Genomic DNA, 20125 nt, shown 5'->3' with positions numbered 1-20125 from the left:
GGGAGCCTCAAGCTTCTTACCCACAGTTCAACTTCTGAATGTTTCAGTTTCATAGTCAATTGTTTTCTGTATAAATTAAATGGATAATTTACTTGAACAATTTGTAAGTATTAAGATGCCCATAGTTCTGTGAAGTGTGATGAAATCTCATATTATCCTACTCAGTTCTGCCTAGGCCATGATTTCCTCAGTGTATCCATATTGTATATCTTACCATCCCATTGGTCCCTTAGTAATGAATTATCATTACTATCTCTGTGTACTCATATATCCTTATTTTATTCAATAATGACCCAAAACCATAAAAGTAATTGTGCTATTAGCTCATAAATACTAATTATACATTACAAAGTACTTCTCTTTAGAAAAAAGTGTAAGAACAATGAGATATTTTGAGTAAGATGGTGATAGAGAAGCCAACGTAAGTTTTAATATATTACTATCCTATCTGATTTAACTGCTCTGTTTTGTTGTTGGTTATTGTTATTAAACATTTACTGTTCCTAATTTATAAATTATGTTTAGAGAGATGTATATATAGGAAATGCACAGTATTTGTACAGCTTGGTTTACCAGTTTCAGTACCCACTAATGGTCTTAGAATATATCCAATACATGAAAAGGAGAACGGATATTGTACTAAAGGCCTATCTTGCAAGAGTTCCTTCCATACAGTATATTACATCTGGCTTAATATTTAAGCACAAAAGGATAAAAGCAAAAGCAAAAACAAAGAACTAAACAAGAACAATTTGAAGAGATAAGTAAACACCAGAACCAAACATAGCAATGATATCGGAATCCACAGTGTGTTTTATTTTATTTGCTTGGCTGTTGCTTGTTGTGACCTTTCTTGTTTTCTTGAGACAAGGTCTTGTCAAGTAGTTAAGATGGCCTTGAACTCACTTTGTAGCCCATGCTTATCTTAAACTCACAATATTATTCTTCCTGCCACCTCCTAAATACTGAGATGCCAAACGTGAACTACAAACTGACAAGTAATTTAAAATAAGTATGACTAATAGGCTAAAAATTTTAATGGATAAAGTTGATAGTATCAAAACAAACAAAACTACAGACCCATATCGCTAATGATCATAGATGGAAAAATATTCAATAAAATACTAGCAAACTGAACACAGGTACATATCAAATTCAGTCATCATGATAAAGTTAGCTTAATCTCAGGGCACAAGGATGGTTGGTTCAATACACATGTAAGTAAACATTATAAATTGTATAAATGAACTTAACAAAAATCATATGATGATCTCAGTAGATGCAGAAAAGCCTTCCACAAAATCCAATATGTCTTCATGATAAAAATCCTAGATTGAAAATGAGTGGCAGCAACATGCCTCAACATAATAAAGGACATATATGATAAACTCACAGCAAATGTTGTCCACAGTGGAATAAACTTGAAGCCATCCCTTGAAATTAGGAATGAGACAGGGTTTTGGCCATGGAATCTGGAGCAAAATGGCAAGAGAAGGAAATTAAAGGAATAGAAATATGAAGTCTATTATCCCGATTCACAAATGACACAATACTATATATAAAAGATCACAAAAATTTCACCAGAAATCTTCTAGGAAGAATCAACAATACCAGCAAGTGACAAGGTACAAAATCAACTTATAATCATCAGTAGCCTTTCTCTCCCACCAACAAATACACAAGAAAGATGTCATGGCCACTCCCATTTATAACAGCTTCAAGGGTGATAAAATACCCAGGAATAAACATAACCAAGGAAAAGTAATACAGTCACCATGAAAATTTCAAATCACTAGACAAAGACACTAGAAAATGGAAAAATATGTGTGTTCATGGCAGAATTAATATTGTGAAAATGACCATCTACCAAAAGCAATGTATAGTTTCAATGCAATCTCAATCAAAATACCACAACATTCTTCAAAGAACTAGAAAAATAATACTAAAATTCATATGGAACCTAAAAGACTCTAGAAGGTCAAAGCAATATTGACCAAAAAGAATAATACTAGAATTGTCATTCCTAACTTTAAGATATATTGTAGAGCTATAGTAGTAAAAACAATGTGGTACTGGCACAAAAATAGACATGTAGACTAATAAAACAAAATAGAAGACCCAAACATGAGTGCTCATAACTACAACCATTTGATATTTGACAACGTGTCAATACACATACACTGGAGAAAAGACAGCATCATCAACAAATGGTGCTGGGAAAACTGGTGTTCACAGACAGAAGAATGAAATTAGACTCCTATCAATCAATTTCCCTGTACAAAAATGAATGCCACAAAATAAAAATATGTCAATTTAGAACCTGAAATGATAAAACTGATAAAAGAAAGCATAGTCAATATTCTACAGCATATAGGCATAGGAATAGACTTTCTGAACAGAACTACATATGCCTAAGAATTAAGGCCAACATTTGACAAGTGTAACCTCATAAAACTAAAAAGCTTCCGAACAATAAGGAAACAATCAATCAAGTAAAAAAGAAACCCACTGCATGAATGAGAATATTTGACAGCTATACATCTGACAGAAGATTAGTATAGTTCTTAATGTACAAAGACGAACAACAACAAAAAACAGCCAAGGAAACACATGACTATTTAAAGATAACTAGGGACCTCAAAGGAGAGTTTTCAACAGAAGAAATAGAAATAGATAAGAAATACCTCAAAAGTTTTCATCATCCTTAGCAATTAGGTGCTGCGGGATGTTCTGTATGTCAAATGTGTTGCTCTGATTGGTTAAAATAAATGAAGTGCTGATTGGCCAGTAGTCAGGCAGGAAGGATAAGGTAGGTGGGACAAGGAAGAGGAGAAGGCTGGGAACAGGAAAGCTGAGGGGAGATACTGCCAGCCACGGCCATGACAAGATGTAAGGTACTGGTAAGCCATGAGCCACGTGGCAAAGTATAGATTAATAGAAATGGGCTAAATATAAGAGTAAGAACTAGACAATGCTAGGCCTGAGCTAATGGCCAAGCAGTTTAAATAAGTGTCCATATGAATATTTTATACATGGGTTGAGGGACCGCGGGGCCTTGGTGGCTCCTGGAGAGAAGCTCTCCAACTACAATTAGGGATCTGCAAATTAAAATAACTTTGATATCCTACCTTATACCGGTCAGAATAGCTATGATCAACAAAAAAGTTGACAACAAATGATGGCTGGTGAGGTTGTTGGGAAAAGGGAACAATTAATTGTTCAACCAGCTATGACAACTATGATGTCTAACAATGACCAGCATGACAAGATATCCATAGAGATGTGGTAAGTGGCACTCACTTGTTGGTCATAGCCAGATGCTGTCTAATTGGATTTCAAACCCACTCAAGAGGAGAGAAATCATGGCTGGTACTAGAAACCTAGCCAATGTTCCAGGGCTAGTGAGGTCATGGCCCTTAGAAGAGAATATACTACTGCCCCTTTGTTGGCCAACATAATTCCTAACTATATTCCAAATCTTCTCCTTAAACCCACAGATAAGTGTAACTATCATCCCTCACTACAGAAACTTCTTTTTACAACAAATGGAGACTACCATAGGTAACTACAATTGGAAACAATGCAGAGATTGACAGATAGATCATGGGGAAGCCCAGCCCATGGACACATCTACATCACAGCTCTTGCATCTATCACTCAGGGAACAATGCAGAAGAGTTGGCTTAAAGATTGTAAGAGCCAGAACACCAGGAAATCTGCTGTAAAAGAGGATTTCACAGAAATAGCTCTATAAACACGATCTGAACAATGGTAATATCAATAGACATGCTAACAGGAAAGGGGTCACATTCCTGGACAAGGAACTACAAGAAACAGTTGACTACTGAGAGTGGGAGAGTGGCTTTTCCCAGGGAAGAGCCCATTTCTGTGTATTGAGCAGAAACTCTCGCTGCTGGTATGAAAACAGAATTGAAGTCACTGTTGGGCATTTTCTTTCAAATTTAATCATATATCATTGAACCAGCAATCACAATATTTGGTATTTACCAAAAGGAGCTGAAGATTTATGTTCACACAAAAAACCTGCACATTAACTGCTAACACTTAGAAGCAACAACTATCTCCATCAATAGGTGAATGTTCAAACTATGACACTTTCACACAAAGAAGTATAATATATATAAAACCAAACACAAAACAACTGAACAGAAACCAACCACTTGGTGAAAAAAAACTAGTACGAAAAAGCTATTACTCTTTTTTATTATTTTTAATTATCACACTAAGTAATGGGTTTCATCACAGCTATTTCATGCACATGCACATTTTGTTTTTATTAATCTCCCTCCAACTCCCCCTCATCTTACTCTGTTCCTGCTACATATGAGAAAAAACATGTTATATTTGTTTCTGTGAATTTGGATAGCTGTATTTAACATGATAACTGCCAGTTCGATCCATTTTTCTACAAATGCCATAATTTAATTTTTCTTTATAAATGAATAAAATCACATTGTGTTGCTGTAGATATCGCTCTGTGTAAAGAAAGTTCTGATTGGCCAGTGGCCAGGCAGGAAGTATAGGCGGGACAAGAGAGAAGAGAATTCTGGAAAGTAGAAGGCTGGGGAGAGACAGCGACAGCTGCCGCCATGAAAAGCAACATGTAAAGACACTGGTAAGCCACAAGCCATGTGGCAAAGTATAGACTAACAGAAATGGGTTAATTTAAGATAGAAGAAGTAGATAACAAGAAGCCTGCCACGGCCATACAGTCTCTAAACAATGTAAGTTTCTGTGTGCTTTCTTGGTTGGGTCTGAGCGACTGTGAGACTGGCAGGTGAGAGAGATTTGTCCTGACTGGGCCAGGCAGGAAAACTCTAACTACAAATGGTGCCCAACATGTTGGCAAGAATTTCCACCTAAAACCTGAGAAAAAAGATTCTAAAACGGAGCTAAAAACAGCTTCCTAGTTGTCTCTCTCAAGTTAGCGGCAGCCTGCAGGTGTGAACTACTATGGCGGGTTCCTGGCTTGTGCGTCTGACCTGCAGTGTGGCAGGAATGAGGAATCTACAAGCAGCACTTTACTCTGCTGCATGGTGGATTTAGACTTTGGTAGTTAAAAAAAAAAAAAGTTTCTGGGCTATGCGCTGCTTTGATAGAACTGCTTCTGATAGTTGATGGTACACATGGCTCCAGACCCAGAACTGGTAGTAAACTGTACCACGACCATGTTGGGAAGCTGAGGTGGGTGGAGCCAGCAGCCACAGAGGCCTTTCAATCTTACAAAGATGGATATTACACAGAGAATCTGTTTTATATTGTCTTTGCAATTTTTAACTACAGAAAAAGATTTGATCATAAAAACTGTTGAGTTAAACAAATATGTAAATTTTAAAGGCATCGTGACTTCAAAATTTGGATATAAGGATATGTTGCTTTGGAAAAGAGTCTCTGCTTTTGTTTCCACAGAAAGCCAGAGGCTATGGATTTGTTCCAGATTAAGATACATCAGGTTTGATCAGCCAAGACCACCTGAAAGGTCTCTGATGACACCATGGCCCAGATGATCCAACATCCAGAATGGTTTCCAGGCAACTGGCTCAGAGGTTTACCCTCACGGACTACTCCATAATCCTAAAATTTTCTTTGTGTCCCCATAAGATACAGCGCCCCCTACCAGCAGGAAGTAGTAAGAAAAACTACACCCAATTTCCCAAAATTATCAAGCTGGCTTTGGAGATGGAATTGGCTCACTCCTTCTCTAAACCCAGACATACTGCTAAAAGAAAAGGTTAAGAGATTTTTGTATCCCAAATCAGAAGAGCCCTCTGATGTGGGACAGAAAAAAACCAATATTTTTATTTAAAGCAGGTTGATTATAAATGTGATCTCTTTCTAAAGAAGAAAAGAGGATATGATATAGATATAATAGTCTGAAAGGGTAGATTAAGGAACTTACTTCTAAAGAGCAACAACTTGTTTAAAATGTTTTACATTGGTATAGATTTTAGTCTATTGATACAAACTTAAAGTTAATTTTGTTATACTGTATGTATATTTGTACTCTTGTTTAAGGTATTATGTTTGTACAGCTCATTTAAAATTGTAATGGATAATTAAAAATAGATTAGTAATTAGTCATCTATGATAATCATACTCGTAGCCATGTTAGTTAAGTCTTCTAGGTATACACAGAGATATTTCAGATAGATAGGTAATCTTCAAATACTTCAAAAACCTAAAGAATATGGCATTTAAAATATTTTTAAAATTTAGACTTTCTGGACAATGAGACATGTCTGCTCCTGACAACACCTATTTACTTCAGAGAAGAGGATGGGCATTGAAGACACTTCATATCTTATCTTCACCTTGGCAAAAATAGCCATTTGGGCAAGAAATTGTTCTTGCCTGGACTGCTTGATCGACTGGACATGCAGGACCCATAGAAAGGTGACCACTAAACTTTGTTTGACAAAATGGTCCTTCAGGTACCTGCTTCGCAGGGGAAACAGGCAGAAATTCTACAGGACACTGAGAGAAGTGACCGAGAGACTCTAGCCCTGTGGCTGAAGACAAATGCCCCAACTTTACAAAGGAACATTAGGTGACTGTCCAGGCTGCCCTGCAAGACTCCCAAAAGTTGCTTGCATCCTTCTCCCGGTTCTCAGGTAATATTATATCCTTCTGAGGTCTTTGATGTAGTTGAAGACTAGATAGTTATAATTTTCTCAGTTATTATAAAAGATAAATTAGATATAAAACCTTGGACTCACAAATATAAAATAGGATATCTTCTTTAATATTGTAACTGTAATTCTTGCTTGATAATTGTTTTGTTATATGTAATTTTATTATGTAAAAGTTAAAACCTTCATTTAAAAAAAAAAAAAAGAAAAGGGCAAGTGCTGTGGATATCGCTCTGTATAAATAAAATGCTGTTTGGCTAGTGGCCAGGCAAGAAGTAAAGGTGGGACAAGAGAGAAGAGAAGTCTGGGAAGTGGAAGGCTGAAGGAGACACTGCCAGCTGCCGCCATGAAAAGCAACATGTAAAGACACTGGTAAGCCACAATCCATGTGGCAAAGTATAGACTAACAGAAATGGGTTAATTTAAGATAGAAGAAGTAGATAACAAGAAGCCTGCCACGGCCATACAGTTTGTAAACAATGTAAGTTTCTGTGTACTTTCTTGGTTGGGTCTGAGCGACTGTGAGACTGGTGGGTAAGAGAGATCTGTCCTGACTGGGACAGGCAGGAAAACTCTAACTACATTGTATAGATCTACCATATATTCTTTATCCATTAATTTCTTCATAGACATTAGCTAATATGAATAGGTGAGCAGTCAACATGGATGTACAAGGGTCTCTATAGTAGGACTGACAGTCCTTTGAGTGTGTACACAGGAGGGGTATAGCTGGGTCCCATGATATTTCTACTTTTAGTATATTCAGAAACCTCCATATTGATTTCCATAGTGTCTATACTATTTACACACACGCCAACAGTATATGGGTTCATCTGACACCACATCCTCACTAGCATGTGTAATTTTACTGATGATAGCCTTTCTGAGAGGAGTGAAATGGGTTCTCAAACAATTTTACTTTGCATTTCCTTGATAGCTAAGCTCTTAATTCTGGTCAAATATGCCAAAAATATACATTAGAACAAAAGACAGCCTTGTCGATAAATGAAGCCAGGAAAACTGGACAGATCCAAATGCAGGAGACATTAGATACTTATCTGCACAAAAATAACCTTCCAGTGGATCAAAAATCTCAGTATAGGACCTTAAGCCCTGAAACTTCTTAAGGAAAACACTTCAAGATATAGAGGCAGGATGAACTTTCTTTAAGATGACTCCAATTACACAGCAAATAACCCTAAGGCTTACATGAAATTTAAAATCTGTACAGCAAAGAAACTATCAGCAGTGCGAACAGGCAGCCTATAGGATGAATGAAAATCTCTTCTAGCTATAGTTTAGAGAGTTAAATATAAAATATATAAATAACTCCAAAAATTAAAAACACAAAACAATCTGCCAATACATGAACTAATGACCATAATAAAGAGTATTCAGAAGTAGAAACACAAACAGCCAATTTGGATTTTTTTCAGTATTCTACAAATTCTATTACTCTAGCTATATGATATTCAGCAGGAAAAGCAAAATTATGGGGACAGTTAAAAGCAAAGTGGTGTCTAGGAGTTGTGAGTCCTAGAAAGATGAAGATGCAGGAGACTCCTAAAGCAGTAAATACATTCTGAGGACATGTGTCCCTATACACAGGGCCAGAGATGGTGCCAACAGTGAAGCCTACAGAGCAGTGAGCTTGGAGTGAACCACTGTGCACTCCTTAGTGTGTGTGTGTGTGTGTGTGTGTGTGTGTGTGTGTGTGTGTGTGTGCGCGCGCGCGCATGCTGTGGGATGTGGATCACAGATGAAACTACATGTGTGTTGGGATAGGAAACACATGGGAAATCTCTATATCATTCTCTCGAATTTGCTGTCATCCTAAGACTGATCACAAAGAAGTTTTATAATAAAAGACTCACATAAAAATGCTTCTAGAAAGTACTAGATAATTATTTAAGTTTCAGAAAATTTTCTTTTCTTAAATTTTATTATTTACATGATGCAAGACTCTTGTCCATGAGCTAGACTGCATCTCATGAGTGATTCTCAGAGAAACCACACAGAATTCTTTTAAAGGAATATATCTCCAAATGTTGCTCACAACAATGTAAAGAACGATGAGCTTTCTAGGGCAGTTTCTGCAGTACACTGTGCAATTGGGCTTGGTAAATGCCTAATGTGCTGTAACTCTGTGCCTGTGTTCTGCTGCCTTCCACTCCACTCCATAGTTACCCCATGCTCACACCTCTCAAATCCCCCAGCCATCTTCACTCAGTCTAGGCACATGGGCTTGTTCCCCTGGTCAAACAAATATACACAAACTCTCAATGTAGCGCCCAAGTAGCTGGTCTCCTTCACTGCTGCAGTGAACACTGGGTATTTTCAAGTGTTCAGGGGCACTTAAGTTTTCCCACTAATCCATTTTGGGCATATTGCCCATGTAAGAAATAAACTTTGTGGTTTTAAGAAATTGAGCTATGGTCTTACTTACATACATAAATGAATATATGAACATCCAAGGCTATTCTAACTGCTAATCATTTTCCAGGAAGCATTTCATGAATACACTTTACTCTGATTTAGGTCAATACAACATTTTGTTACATGTTTTTATTATACACTATTGTAATAAAAATGGCTGTTGTAATTATGTTTTCTTTATTTAACTGTATTTATCAAAGCAAGAACTGTGCACAGCATTTAGTATCATCACTATCTAGCAGTATTTAACTCTTAGTATGTACTTTACAAATGATTATGAATTCACTCATCATTCACTTATTAGTTACCAAAGACTAGTTAATGGAGACTGAGTAGAAACACAGCCATCACATACTGTATTTACTTGCTTGTCTTGCCATGACCAAACAACCTCTCAAGAAATGAGTTAGGGTAGGAAGGACTTATCTTGGTTCACTATAAGGGACACAGTCTACTGCAGCCCTGCAGGCATGATGGGAGGTGCATATCACAGTGTGACAGCAGGGGCAGGATGCTGCTGGCTTACATCTCCATGGAGCAGGAAAGACAGACAGGGCAGAAAGCAGGGCTCACCTACACATCCTATGGCCCACTGAGTTACTTCCTCCACTAAACCTCAACTCCTCACAAAGCACCAACTGTTCAAATATATGAGGTTTTTGTGGCACAATTCACAATAAAACCACAATTCTATCTCATATTCTTGCTGGTGACAACCATAATAAGCAAGATAAGTATCAAATATATGACTTATTAAACACTCATTAATACTACAAGATAGAGAATGATACAGTGTTGATGGAAGACCTTCTAACTGAAAAGTGACCTTTTAATACACAGAGATGGTGACATTTTAATGCAGTGCAAAAGAAATAGACTAGAACAGCAAGTTCAAGCTTTCTGAAATGGGGTCGGGGGAGAGCCTGAAAATGTTCAAAGAGTGAGGGCTAAGCCTGAAACAAATGAATGAGTACAAGGGCAAAGATGAGATTAGAAAGTAAACAAGGGGACAGGTTTAGTAAAGAAAGCCTGGCCAACTTCAGAGCCTCAGCTTTGAGCTGGAATAACCAACAAGCTGTGAATCGGGAGTGAGAAAGGAAAAGTGTGGTCAAACGGGTAAGAGGCTGACTTTATGCAGTGTTTCCTCTCTATAACTCCTTTGAAGCAATGTGTCAAAATACTAAGGAACAGTAAATGTAATGCTGTATAGCTAATTTTATGTTCACTAATTAATATATTGCAACATTGATTAAAGCCAATAAGTAATTACCAAAATATTGTAATCTACTAAAGTATAATAATGTACCAAGCATCAAGAGACTACATGCTAAATGTGGTAATCAGTCAGTACATAATAGCACAATATTATGTAACAAATAAGTTAGATAAAAATCTACAGCTTTTGAATCTTGATTTACTTTATGTCTAAATTACACAAATGAAACCATGTACAACATTTTCTCATTATAATTGTGCAACAAAAAGCCATGTTCATAACCCAAGTTCATTGCCAGAAGCAAATAATTCAAACCAAGAAAAACAAAGTAAAAGGAAACAAACCACAAATCAAAACACCTTTTCCACATGTTCAATCAAGAAAACACACCTTACACTGTGTCCTTGATGCTGCCAAGTCTAAACTCTGGAAAGCGGCCAAAAAAGAGATGTTTCCCGAAGCAAGGCCTCAGAAGCTGAGCTGCATTCCTGGCACATTCAATTCCAGTCACAAAGCTACACTCTTGCTTGACTTTTCTTACTGTAATTTAAGCTGAGACTATATGGACAAATTAAATGGATGATTTCCAGTTACCTAACTGACTAAAAACAAGACACGCTGAAGGGGCTAGAGAAAGAGTTCAGCTGGTAAAGAGTGTGCTGTGCAAATATAAGGATCAGAGTTCAGGTTTCCCGGATGTATAGACAGGGAGGACAGGGGCCCACTGGAAATCTCAGTGCTTGGGAAACAGAGAGAGTGGCTATCCCTGAAGCAAGCTGGCTAGCTGGATTAGTCAAATGGTTCAGCTCTGGGCTCTAGTGCCCAACCCTATCTCATTATATTATGTGGAGATTATATCTCATGGTTTCATAATTAAGGAAGATACCTAATGTCAGCCTGGGCCTCCAGATACACCCACACATACATACAAATACAAACAGTTGACACACACACACACACACACACACACACACACACACACATATGATCAAAAAATAATTTAGGAGTTTTGTATGGTTCTTTTTGTTTTCATTCTTTGATTCCTGGTTTCTAACTGTTACCTATTTAACCTAAAACAGATTTAACTTCCCCAGAAAATTAAGAAAATAATGCATCTTCATAAGGCACAGTTCCATAACAATGGCTAGGAAATGGTCCTTTATAGGAAATCATTACAGAAATTTACTTGACCAAATACATGTGCAAAGGTCATCTGAGAAGCAGTGGGAGATGTTCCACTACTTTCTAGAGCACTGGTTCCCAACCTCCTAATGCTGCGACCCTTTAATACAGTTCCTCATGTTGTGGTGATTATTTACATGTGGTGGCAGGATTGGGAACTGGCAGGCAGAACACAGAAAAGCTTCTAGCTATACCCAACCTTAACGTTACTTTGTTGCTACTTCATAACTGTAATTTTGCTACTGTTATAAATTGTAATTATCTGATATTCAGGATGTCTGGTATGTGACCATCAGAGGAGTTGAGGTTCATAGGTTGAGAACTGCTATTGTCATGCATGAATGTAAAAGACTAATTTCAAATTACTTTCAGCTATTTCAATTATGTATTATTAACTCATAAAACAATAGTATTTAATCATAAACTTTAAAGTGCATATTATTTCCTAAACACTTATTAACAGTAATAATGGAAAACACCATATATAAATGTAATGTATTCATTTTTGTCCAATGTATATACATGTGTTCATTTAACATAAAAGTAATATGTATTACATACATATTTTGCACCAAACTGAATTTTTCTCTAGTTTACACTGAAATTACTCTCATATAGATGAGAATCAAATTTTTGTGAATTCAAGATGCTTTCTAATAATACTAACTGAAAACTAGAAACCATGTATTTGAGAATATAAACTTTTCAATTCCAATGTGATCAATATAAATATCCTACAATTTTAGGTAACACTTTCTTAAATTGTGTATATATAGGGGTGGGTGAGTGAGGGGGTCAGTGCACACGCACATACACAAATACGCATGCAGACAAGCACAGGCATGTGAATGAGGGTGCCTGTGAAAGCCAGAGGGTGTACCAGATCCTGTGAATCTGATACAGTAGGCCACCCAGTGTGGGTGCTGGTAACTGATCTTCAGTACTCTGCAAAAGCAGCAAGCACTCTTACCTGTGGAGCCATCTATCCAGCCTGAAGACCTTTTATAAATACAGATAAGAATTCAAGAGTCATAACTTGAAAGAATGGCTTTTAAATAAATACTGCTATTACAGAATAAAGTTTAATGCTCATATCACACCACAGACTAAAGATAACAAAAAATAAACCACAGCCCTAAATGCAAGGGCTAGTATTATGATATACTTGAAAAAACATCAGAGATAGACTTCATGATTTAGAGCTACATAACAGTTTCTTAACAACTAAAACCAGAGTACACAAAAAACTTAGCTACAATTAAAATAGTATGTGCTTCAAAGAAGAAAACAATACAAAGATAATCCACACAATACAAGAAAACATTTATAAATCTGTTATTGGATAAAAGTTTTGTACTCAGATTATATGAAGGATAATTACTATTTAGCAATTTAAAAAAATATTTAACCAATTTTCCAATGATCAAATATTTGAAATGACATGTTTCCAAAGGATTTTCAAATTTCCACAAGCACATTAATAGATGTTCAACATCATTATTAATCATAGAATTTCAGAACAATGGCACATGACTTCACCTCTGTATGGTTGACTCTATCAAAAGGAAAACAATGGCCATGAAGACAGACTAGAAACCCCATGCACTGGTTGGGAAAGTAAAAGAGTGAACTCATGCATTAGAGCGCACTGCTCTCAAAAACCCAAACATAGAATTGCATATGACCAACGCTTCTTTTTGTTCCTAAATGCACACTCAGAGAAATGAAGGCATCTCTGTACAAAACATGCACATGTGTCTTCAGAACAGAATTATTTTAACAACTGAAAAGAGAAACCAATCCACAATGCACAGCCACATAATGGAATATTAGTGAGAAATGAATCAAATGCTAATGCATGTTACAACACAGATGATCCTAGAAAACAAGCTAAGTGAAAAACAGCAGGCAGAGGAGCTCACCAACTGTATCAACGCTATTGCTCACTTTACATGAAATATTCAGAATGGGAAAAAATCAATAGTGAGATTCAAAGATTGAGGGTTGCTTATAGTGTAGCAGTAGAAGAGATAAAGTATAATTCCCAATGCAGAAAAGATGTCTTGCTGAAATAGAAAAAAATATTTCAACATTAGTGTTAACAGTTGTACAATTCTGTAACATTCTAAACCTATTCAAATGTATCATTTTAAAAATGGCAAATATTATGCTTGTGGACTATATATCTCAATATGGAGTTTAAAATAAAAGTATCATAATAACTTCTTATGAAGTCCCTATCTAAAAACTTGGGGGCCACGTGTGTCTTAGAAGTGTTTAAACTGTGTAAAGATAACATGTTCATGTCTCCTAATTGTGTATGTGAAACTCACAAAGAGAAGCAAGGATAAACACTGGAGAAATCTCATGCCCAATGAGGGCATTAGAATGCCAATGACAGTCCATCCCTGGCTGTCACATCAATCACACATTATGCAAAGCTCCAGAAATGGTAATTTAATGGAACTACTGAATTTTTAGAATATAAATAACAGGTACTGACCCTTTATAAATGATGATGAAATTAGTGATAATATTGACTAGTTGGCATTTGTAAAATGGCAGTTAACACGGCAAGCACTGTGATTATGTATTCAGCTATACAGTCAGAACTTGTCTTTATGTCCCTCTGGAATAAGTACAATTAGCTGCAACTGAAGAAATGGTTCCCGTGGGACTCAGTAAGTGACCCACTTGAACATGCTGTCTTGAGAGGGGAAGGGATTGAAATGTATCCAGAGAATTCACTCTTTACAGGGAATGTATTCTGAGCTGTGGACTGACATTCCATTGGTGAAATGGAAGAAAAACTCTTTATAAGTGAAATATAAATTCATATATTATCCAAAAATTATATATATATATATATATAAAATCCAAAAATGATTTCATTATCTCTTGAGCCAATATTAAAGGCAGAGCACAGGTAGTCAAATTCCCTATAGGCACTGAAATGTTAATTTTATCAAAAGAAATACTAAGCATTAGTTTAGAGATTGCATTATCCACACCTAAACTATAAAATCTAAATATTGCCAAGTGGCCCTCTAATCAAAATAGAACCGTTAAGCTTTCATGAACTTTCTATAGGCAAAATTTAAAGATATCACAGAAAGCAAATATACATGATTGTGGATTATGTTTTGTCTAAATTGATATACCTAGGAAGACCAGATAATACTACATTTTGTAGCTTATAGATGACTTAATCTTCTGAATTTTGAATGATTTTGATTTATTTAGCACATATGTTTACATATGACAGCATTTTAAATACTCCATGTGTTCCTAGGGTATCTAAGAAACTTTATACACAATCCTTTAAAGGAAAATGTTATTAATAACATGGAGGTCAGACTTTGTCAAGGTTACCCTCAATTATGTGATAACAGAATTAAAGGATTTTAGAGAATTCTGCACTTGAAAGGTTTGAGAACTAATATTTGAAAGGGCTAACCTGGCTGTGTACTATACTATTTTAAAACCTCCATTTGTTTTCATCTACATGATGCAGATTTCTTTGCATTATCTATGTCAGTGTTCTTCATGTGGTTCTAGGTCCCAATGGCCCCTGCTTTAACCAAGTTAAGAATAGTCTGTCCTAGCCACTGAATTCTTTTCTGTTTCCCAATCAAATGGTATGCCTGCCTTTACAATTTCAGCACCTTCACAGCTCTATTTTCTCTCAGTGCAAGCTTCTTCCTAGAGTTATCAACCTTGAATTCACCGCAAGTCTTGAAGACTCCATTAAATTTTATATTTATTCTGTATAATTTACATACTTTTCCAGGCAAATCTTTGATTATATGATTAATAAGTAATTTTCTTATTAAACATTACAATGCTTACCTTTATAGTCTATAGTGATATTTTATTTGTATTGAAATGTGATTTTATTTGTATGTTAATAAAGTTGCCTTGAAGTCAGAGCAAGCCAGAGCAGAAGCTGGGCCGTAGTGGTACACGCCTTTAATCCCAGCACTTGGGAGGCAGAGCTAGGTAGATCTGTTTGTTCAAGGACACAGCCAGCATGGCAGATACACGCCTTTAATCTCAATACTAACCATAGAAGACCTGGAGGTCTGTACAAACAGGCAGTGATGAGGAGGTCATGTGGCTGGGTTTACAACCAATGAGAAAACAGAACAGAAAGTCTATAAATAGACAGGACACACAGAAGTAGGTCTCTTGTGGAGAGGAAGAACAGCAGAAGCAGTGAAGGGTAAGGTTTTCCACTCTTGCTCTGACCTCGTGGTTTTTAACTCTGCAATTGGTTCTGTGTTTCTTATTTAACAAGCCGGTTACATCTACAATAGTCACAGGTTTTTAGCATACAATGGTCAAATATTTATAATATCTAGGTAGTAACATGTTTGCCTTTCAAAAGCAAAGTCTAAGATCTTCATGAAAACGTTGACCCATTTCTACAGATGATAAAAATAAAAAGCACTATTATGAAATGTAAAGAAAAGTAGATTTTTCTGATGTTGGCACAGTTCATCAAAGATCAAGAAGATGCTGAGGCAAGCAAAACATTGATGGACATCTGGAGTAAATCTGGATCTACTGAATGGAAAGGCATCATTCAGTCTTATATATTAACGTTCATCATTCAGGCCAGGAGTTGAAAACATTTTACAAGCTGAAAACGAACCAGAAATTCAAAAAGCATCTTTTTTATGTAAGATATGACCACTCAAAGAAAGAACAATTTCAAAATGCAATCATAAAGAAAAAAACTATTTCACATGAAAACAAAAGAATATATCTTCAGGATTGGAAAGTTCCCACTTTCACATCTGCTCTTTGCATTGTATAATTCCACAAAGCCAGCAGAGCAATGTTTTAGGAATTTAAAATATATTCCCATGTGTCTGGTATTACTAGGGTTTGAGCAATAGAAATCTGCTGCTATAAGTATAAGAGCGTCTAGCTACCATGTTTGCTTTTGGGAAAAACTCAACCTGGTAAGGTACTAATTATAAGACGTGTGCCATGAACATAAAAGTGTATGTGTATGCTACTTAAGCTGATGGAGCAGAGTCTCCAAATACTTTAGTTAGGTCTTATTTAAAACTGACAGCACGTATTAAAGAAACAAATCAATTCAGTAGTGACAATATATATTTGAATGAGAATAAAACATTGTGAACTTCTGACTTACTTATACCAGAGATGGTATTATACCTCCTAAGCCCAAAGATGTACAAATTTTAATCCACAGAACCTGGAATAAGTTACTGATGGGTCCACACTGTCATTAGGAGATGGGGTTACAAAGGACAAGTCAGACACATGCAATGTTGCCGTCTTAAAAGATGAAAGAAGAGGGTCAGATATGTAGGGATGTGAGTGGATGGGAAAGGCACAGAAACCAAGATTGTCTAATGGAAGTTACACAAAGGAATACAGAGCTGATAATACTGTTATTACCATCCAATATGATACAAACTACAGGAGTTTAAGTTGATAAAACTGCATTGTTTATAAACCACTAAACTAGTGTTATTACACCAAAAGTAAAGACTCCAGGCCTTCCCCACCACCTCTGACTACTTCTGGTACATTACTCCAGAATAAACCTTTCATCCCTCAGTTGCTGTAGTCAGGTATTTTGTCAGCAACAAGGTCAGGAACTACTGGAGAGCACTGCCTAATCAGTGACTGGGACCCACCAGTCTACATCACTCCCATGATGGAGCTAATGTGGGGGATACAAAACTGTAAGTCTGAGTAAGCATATCTATTCTGAAAACGAAATATTTTCCCAGCAGGTAATTGAAGGTCTAGTCTCTGGGAAAGGGATTAGAGGGGCTAGAGAGACTAGGAGAAAGGACTAGCCATTTTTGGTCTCCTGTCAGGAGCACTAACCCCCAGTCATCTTGTTAATAACAAAACTGATGTTCAAATACTGTTTACAAACTCAAGACAAGAATCAAAAATCCATTTCTAAGTCTTAAGATGTTTAAGCCATTGATGCTCTATCTAGTTTATCTTTCTTTGATCTAGTTTATTTACTAAAAATTGAGAGCCCAGTAAAGAAGGACAGAGTTCATATGAATAGTTCTAAGAAATACCGGGTACTTTTGAATACTCAACACTTACTACAAAAGTATGAAATACATACTTCATACTCTGATGCTATCTCTATCCAGTGAGTGGTAGCATGTCTACAACTGGTATCTGCTTTTGTGGGTTATCTGAGCAAGAAAAATATCAAACTCTATTTAAATTCTTCTATTTGAAAATAAAGTCAGGAAAACAGCTACCAGTAGAGAAAACCATGATATGTGTGCTAGTCTATGTAAATTAAAACACAAAAGATCTTTCACTTCAACTGTAAAAATGAACCAGGTTAACAATTTTACAGTTGCATGAACTAAACATAATCAGCCTCTCTTTGTCCAAATGAACACTGATGCAAGAGAAATTTTACATGTTTTATGTGTATCTCAAAATAAAATTTACCACTGCCCTATAACACTAAATTTTCTTCACATGTTTAAATACCTGAATATGATTTCATAGGCAAGATCAATGGAGATCTGGAATGAAATACAGCTTACACTTTAACACAGCAACACATTATTCAGCATTGGATGTTGGTTGATTACTAATAAATAGGATATGGATTGCAATGACCCTATATGGAAAGTTAGATGGGTTAAGAGGCTCTTTGGAAGAAAGAGTATTAAAAATCTCTGTTCCAAGTTTTCCTTAATCAGTCATGGGACAAAATAATTACCTTGTCCCTAAATTAAAACAGGTGGTCTCAACATAACTTCCTCTTACTCTTCAATTTCTGACCCATCTAAAGTATTACTTACAGCTTTCCTTGACTTCTCAAAATGGTGACATCAAAAAGTTTGGAAATTACTAGATTTAACACTAACATTTCCTAATCTTTCCAAGAGCCCCCACACGACCACAGCCCTGCTTCTAAGTATTCTTATCAGGTGGGGAACTAATGTTGTTAAGGGCAGAGAAATTGCCCTGCAAGACACTCATGTGCCTCCTAAGCAGTAACAATGCTGAACTACTAAGGGAAAGATTAATGGCTTTATTTTCATTTCTCAACAAATCAAAGAACTAAGAGAAAAGTCAAGAACATTTTAAAGTACTCTAAGCTAAACAAATGGAAATTGTAATCAGTAACACCTTGCATTTGTACAGATCACTATTTTAATAATCCTTTTAAATCAATTAATCCTACTAGGGATTGAGCACTTTAGAGATGAGAAATTGTTGAGGGTTCTCACATAAGGAAAACTAACCTTGCCTTACCAGGCTAGTGAACAAGCGGAACAAGCAAAGCTCCCTTCCTGAGGATTTACATTGGAAATCTAGCACAGAGACAGAAAGACCTACTTCTTTCTCCTTTGTGTTTTCCTACAGAAAGTTTATTCTGCTGAATCATGTGGGGCCAAAGATATGGGGGAAGAAGAGATCTGCAGAAGTTATCTGTGTTGCACTTGTAGTTCATCATTAAATATGGGTCCAATAGTAGGCGCTTAGATGTTTAATATGCTTCACAGTAGACTGCAAGGGAGATCATATACAAAAGCCCTTCCTATAATGAGTTGCGACTTCCAGAGAAAGTTCATTAAGGTCAAGCAGAAGACACTATACCGCAGAACCCCTTTTCCTAGGCATCCACATAGACAGCAACATCGTTTGGGTTCAAGGACTCACCAAGCATCAGGAAAAGTAACCCCATTTAGCCACAAGCACTAACCAATAAAGCAACTCTTCTCTACAAATGTTTTGGTTTCAGAGACTGTTCCCATAAAAGGGAAACAGGATAGAGTGTACAGGAGTTAAAACACAGAAGAGGGAGGCTTGAGCAGAATTTGTAGAAACTAGAATTACACGCCGACCTGAAAAGGCCCTCGAGTTAATGGACAGCACAGGGAGCGAATCCACAGCCTAGGGTAACACTGGGGCGGAGGGGAGTGGGTGGGACTGAGTTTCAAGACCAGGAGCTCCAAGACACGCTGGCAGGGCGCGCACCCCGCGTCGCTCCGCAACCGAGGCGGCCACGCCCACCCCGCCCCAGCCCAGCCAGACCGAGACCCATGGAAAAGGAGGCCTCGGAGCCCAGCTCCCCAGGAAGAGCCCCCCAAGGCCCAGGCCCGCGCCTGGGGCCGCCCCCGGGCCGGAGCTACAGTCTCCGGAGACAGGGCTGGGAGACGCTGGGGAAGCGCGCTTCCAGCTCCGGCCCGCGTCCTGAGCACTGGGACCCCGAACCCCCAGCCCTCGCCGGAAACACACCTCAGCGGAGCACAACGAGGGCGGCCCAACTGCGGGTCCGGCCGGGTGGGCAGCTGTCCACGCTGCTGTCACTCAGAGGCAGGGGCGGGACGAGGAGCCGCACTCCCCTACTCCAGGAGGACCTTAGGGGGAGGGGCGGGGCCAGCTCTCAGTCCGCGCTCTGATTGGCTAGACCTTCCCCGCGCGAGCCTGCAGGATGGCGCGAGCCCTTAGGCCCACCCTTTCTCTACACCAGAAAGCTTTAGTACTTCTGAGGATGCACAAGGATGACTTTTTCACAAACATAATAATTTATTTTAATGAGTAACCAACTTCACCTTTCACACGCAAACACACTCAAATCCAGTCAGGGCAAAATCCATATTAGGCA

The 20125-nt window shown here is 37.4% G+C and overlaps 1 protein-coding gene across 4 annotated transcripts in view; it reads right to left on the bottom strand.

The window, feature by feature from the left end:
* Positions 1-19878, bottom strand: part of Triqk (triple QxxK/R motif containing) — a 71204-nt gene extending 51326 nt beyond the window's left edge. For 2 of the 4 annotated variants that reach the window (XM_036179742.1, XM_036179743.1), the window contains exons 1-2: positions 19756-19878; positions 1394-1472 (exon numbers count right to left, since the gene is read on the bottom strand). The gene's annotated coding sequence lies outside the window, so the exon portion shown is untranslated. The remainder of the gene's footprint in view (positions 1-1393; positions 1473-19755) is intronic. The other 2 variants (XM_036179744.1, XM_036179745.1) reach the window with 1 other exon arrangement.
* Between the last annotated feature and the right edge of the window lie 247 nt (positions 19879-20125).

The sequence above is a fragment of the Onychomys torridus genome, chromosome 2 (assembly GCF_903995425.1).
Source record: "Onychomys torridus chromosome 2, mOncTor1.1, whole genome shotgun sequence".
Lineage (NCBI taxonomy): Eukaryota > Metazoa > Chordata > Mammalia > Rodentia > Cricetidae > Onychomys > Onychomys torridus.
Note: the sequence above shows the minus strand (reverse complement) of the source record. Positions and strands in the feature narration are given on the sequence as shown.